Below are 5,695 nucleotides of genomic sequence, written 5' to 3' on the forward strand. Positions count from 1 at the left end.
ACTTTACTTAATATAATTTTTTCCAAGTCTTTCCATTTCCTAACAAATGGAGCAATGCCATTTTTTCTGATGGAGGAATAGAATTCAATTATGTATATATAACAGATTTTTTTATTGTAAGAGTACCATACAGAGGAGTTACAATTACATGGACAAGATAACAAGTACATTTCTTATCAAGCATTGTTGCCACATTTTATCGATTCATTCATCTACCGAGGGGCATCTGGTTTGGTTCCATATCTTAGGTATGGTAAATAATACTGCAATAAACATAGTGGTGCTGGTAGCTATAGTGTGGGTTTGTTTTTGATCATTTGGGTAAATGCCCAAAAGTGGGATTGCTGTGTCATAGCGGAACTCTATATGGAGTCTTTGAGGAACCTCCATACTACTTTCCAGATGGTTGAAAAAGATTACAGTCCCACCGACATCCTGTCCCGCTTGTCTTGTTATTACAGTTCTGCATTATAGCCATTCTAACTTGGGTAAGGTGTTCTCTCAATGTAGTTTAGATTTGCATTTCTTTTACAGCTAGGAAGGTTGAGAATTTCTTCTTGTATCTATTGGCTATCATTCTTTCCTCTTCAGAGAAGTTTCTCTTTAGTCTTTAGCCACTTATTTATTGTGCAGTTGCTTCTTTGAGGATTTGTTGTTGGAGGATTTAATTTTTTGAGTTCTAGGTATATTTTAGATATGAGACCCTTGTCCGTTTTATGGCTAGTGAAGATCTTCTCCCAATCCGTAGGCTTTCTATTGACCTTCCTAGCTATGTGCTTTGCCATGCAGAAGCTCTGCAATTTCATGCAATTCCATTCGTCCAAACTTCCTTTGATCTGTTGTGTTTCTGGGTCTCTATTAAGAAAATTGCAGGGGGGAGTTCCGGGAAGATGGCGGAGGAGAAGCTGGAATCTGAACAAGCTCTCGCATAGAAAGCAGCTTTAGAGTTCCAGTGAACAGTCCTAAGCCAGAGAATCACACCAAGTGTGCCATCACAGGACAGAGAGTTAGACAAGAGAGGGGAAGCCAAGGCAAGTGGTCGCCAGCAGCCGCCACGGCGGTGGCGGCGGCGACAGGGTCGCAAGCGGCAGAGACCACAGCCGGGGGCCATACCTGAGCGCTCACACAGAGAGTCCGGGACGAAGGAGCCAGACGCAGCGGCCGAGTGGATTCTACTCAACACCAGCAAGAACCAACAAAGAGCGGACATCTTCACCCTGCAGCTTGCAGACCAGAGACGACCCAGGATCCAAGACTCGGCACCAGAGACGACCCAGGACCCAAGACTCAGCGTGAGTACAAGCCCGACATCCTCACTCCTCAGGGAGCAGAGGAAGGAAGGCCACCCCTCCCCCCCAGCACCGGTGATCTCCATCTTGGATACCGACAAAGCTCGGAGTTGCTGCTAGCTTCAGCTCAGGCCTTGGAATAAAATGAGTCATTTAGCAGGTCACAAGAACTTAACGCCGAAGTGACCTGCCAGACTCAGCTCCATCCAGGGAAAAGTCACCCAGCACAGGCGCCAGCCTAGCCTCACTGGGTAACCAGAGCCAGAGGCTGCCCCTCCCTCTAGCAGCCACCACAATCAATTGAAAAACAGAAACCCTGAGAAAGGCTCCAGGCTGGGCGCTGTGAGTTATCACAAAATAGCCCCAGGGAAAAGCTACTGTTTGCTGAAAGGCCTCAACTCCACCCAGAACCTAGCCTCATCACCACATCCCCCTCTTTTGTGACTCTCAAAGCAGACCACCCTCCCAGAAAACTAACCTGGGAGGGGGATCTCAAAATCTTGGGTAAAGCAGAGCATTTTTCTGCCTCTTCCAACCAACTGACTTAAGAAACCAATCAAGCCACAGGACCTCAAGCTGACCAGAGACTCCAAGAGACTGGTTGCAGACAAAAGGGAGATACAGGATTCTTCCCACTCCTCCCCCCCCAAAAACAAAAAAACAAAAAAAAAAAAAATCAAAAGACTTTTTTTTTTTCTTCTTTTTTTTTTTTTTTTTTTCTTTTTTTTTTTTTTTTTTTTCTTTTTTCTCTTTTTTTTCTTCTTCTTCTTTTCTTTTTTTGCTTGTTTTTTGTTTTTTGTTACCTTATATATATATATATATATATGTATATAAATTTTTTTCCCTTCTAAAACTTTTATCAATCTTTAATTTTTGCCTCTTCTGAAAAAATAATTGTTTTCCAGTAACTTTTTTTTCTCATCTTATAATTTTTATTTCAGAATTACGTGAATGAGAGTTTTCCTTTCTTTTCTTGTCTTCTTTCTCTTTTTCTTTCTTTCTTAATTATCTTTTTGTTTTTTATCTAGCTCTACTGAACTTCTGATCTTTTCTTCTCCCTTAAAGCTTTTCACATCTCCTCAATGTCCCTCCCCTTCTCTGAACATATTCACATTCCTCTCTAAATAGACGGTCTTTTAACCTCTATAATAACATTAATTTTTACGTTTCTATTCTTTTTCTGGTCTCTCTTTATACCCCTTTCCGTCTCTTCTTTTTCTCTCTCTCTCTACTTGCATCCTACCCAACCCATTTCCTGCACTGTGAGTAGGACATAGTTAACTCTCCTTGTGCCTCCCCACACCAATCTATTCCTATTTTTTACCTACATCTCTCACTAATCCTAATAATTTCTGGTTTTCCAAATTCTTTTCTGCGGTTCGAAGTCCTTTAACATATAGTCGTTTGATGTTGAATAGATGTATCTGTTGAACTAGATTGTATCTGTAGACTATTGACTGTACAAATGCAAACTTTGGTTGATGGTTGCCTTAAGATAGTGTTCTAGCACAAAACTGGTGCAATCTTTATCTCAAATGGGCCGAGTAAGCCGGAAAAACACAAGAAAAATGGCAAATTCGGGTATCTCAATTCCCAACCTTGATAATCAGGGATTAGAACAGATAAAGAATAACCCAGAGGAGAGTTCCCAAATAGCTCTACAAACACTAATAGCAAACATGATAAATGAGAAGTTTGACAATGTACAAAGGACTCTGTATGAGCGTGATAGGGAGAGAGAGGAGGCATCCCAGAAGTTTATACAGGAATATCATAAGCGTGAGGAAGCTTCTCAAAAACTGATACAGGATTTGCATGAACAACTTGAGAATACTCAAAGAGAAAGGGAGGAATGGCGTGAGCAGGCAGAGAACACTCAAAGAGAACTGCAGGAATCCCACAGAAGGGAGGAAACTAATCAAAGAGTAATTCACGAATTAAGAGACCAGGTAGAGAATACACAAAGATCACTAAAGACATTCATGGAATCCATTAACAAAGAGCTGAAGGAAGTCAGGGAGACCACAAAGGGAATGTTGAATGGAACCCAACAGAAGGAATGGGAGTCCAAAGAAACCATAACCAATCAACTAAGTGATTTGAGAACAAACACTGAACACCAAATTAAGGAAGTAAAGAAATTCATACAAGACCTAAAACAGAGCTTCAACAAAGAACTTGAAGCCATCAAAGCTGACCAAGTAGAAGGAAAAGAGATAAAAAACAAAGTAGAGAGTCTTGACAGCAGGTTAGACCATGCAGAAGATCGAATCTCAGGGATTGAAGACAGCCTAGATATTATAGAGAAAGAACATACAACCATCCAAGACAAGTCCAAGAAATATGATAGGTCTATCCAACACCTGGAGGACACCATCAGAAGGCCCAATTTAAGGATAATGGGTGTAGAGGAGCACCTAGAAACAGAAGTTAATGGTCTAGGAAATTTGTTTAACTGGATCCTAGCAGAGAACTTCCCAAACATACAAAAAGATAGGCCTATTCAGATACAAGAAGCTTTTAGAACCCCAAATAGACCAGACCAGAATAGGACATCCCACCGTCACATTATAATCCACACAGGATCAACCCAGACCAAGGAAAAGATCCTTAAAGCTGTCAAGGAGAAAAGATTAATCACCTATAAAGGGAAACCAATTAGAATTACCTCAGATTTCTCAGCAGAGACAATCAAAGCAAGAAGAGCCTGGAATGACGTATGCCATGCCCTAAAAACAAACAACTATCAACCAAGAATACTGTACCCAGCTAAACTCTCCTTCATAACTGAAGGCCAAATAAAAACCTTCCATAGCAAAGAAAAATTGAAACAATACATCTCCACCAAACCAGCCCTGCAAAAGATTCTTAAAGATGTCCTACACATAGAAAACCAACAAGAACGCAACAAAGGCCAAGAAACTGCACACAAACGGAGAATCCAAGAACCTTAGGAAGAACCCAGTTTTCACAGCCCCCAAGAAGGTGGATAACATGGCAGGAACTCCCAAATACCTCTCAGTCCTATCTCTTAACGTTAACGGACTGAACTCTCCAATTAAGCGACATAGACTGTCTAGTTGGATTAAAAAACAAGACCCTTCTATCTGCTGCCTGCAGGAATCACATCTTGCCCGTAAAAACAAACATATTTTCAAGGTTAAAGGCTGGAACAAAATCTACCAAGCAAACGGCCCTCATAAACAGGCGGGAGTTGCAATCCTAATATCAGATAAAATAGACTTCAAATTAAAATTCGTGAGAAGAGATAAAGAAGGTCGCTACATACTAATTAAAGGATCTCTCCTTCAGGAGGATATTACAATTCTAAATATCTATTCGCCAAACAATGGAGCACCCAAATTTATCAAAGAAACACTACTTTCCCTCAAATCCCAGATAGATCCAAAGACATTAATCGTTGGGGATTTTAACACACCACTCTCCCCACTAGATAGATCAACTCGGCAAAAACTCAACAGAGAAACCGCAGATCTAAACAGCTGCATAGATCAACTAGACTTAACAGACATTTACCGAACATTTCACCCAGCAGCATCAGAATACACGTTCTTCTCAGCAGCACATGGAACGTTTTCTAAAATAGACCACATTTTAGGCCACAAAGCAAACTTGTCTAAATTCAGAAACATTGAAGTTATACCTTGCATTCTCTCTGACCACAAGGGAATAAAATTAGAACTCAACACCAAAAGCCACCAAAGAAAGTCCGGTATCACATGGAGGCTGAACAACACACTACTGAATCATGAGTGGGTCATGGAAGAGATTAGAAAGGAAATTCAAATGTTCATGCTATTCAACAAAAATGAACACACAAATTACCAGCTCCTCTGGGACACAGCAAAGGCAGTACTCAGAGGAAAGTTTATAGCTCTGAGCTCCTACATCAACAAATTGGAGAGATCGGAAACTAACAATTTAATGACACATCTAAACCTCCTTGAAAAAGAGCAGCAAGATAAACCCCAATCCAGTAGACGGAAAGAAATAATCAAAATTAAATCAGAATTAAATGAATTAGAATCCAAAAAAACTATAGAAAGAATCAACAAAACAAAGAGTTGGTTCTTCGAAAAACTTAACAAAATCGACAGACCCTTAGCAAACCTTATCAGAAAAAGGAGAGAGCACACCCAAATTAATAAACTCAGAGATGAGAATGGAAACATCACCACGGAAACAACCAAGATTCAGAACATTATAAGGGAATACTTCTCAAAACTTTATGCTAATAAGTTTGAGAACTTGACAGAAATGGACCTTTTCCTAGCAAATATTGACATGCCAAAACTAAACCAAGATGAGTTAAACCAGCTTAACAGGCCCATATCAAGCATTGAAATAGAAACAGCAATAAGAGACCTCCCAGCTAAGAAAAGTCC

This window comes from Dipodomys merriami, unplaced genomic scaffold (assembly GCF_024711535.1).
Source record: "Dipodomys merriami isolate MVZ:Mamm:240054 unplaced genomic scaffold, mDipMer1.0.p SCAF_719, whole genome shotgun sequence".
NCBI classification, from domain to species: domain Eukaryota; kingdom Metazoa; phylum Chordata; class Mammalia; order Rodentia; family Heteromyidae; genus Dipodomys; species Dipodomys merriami.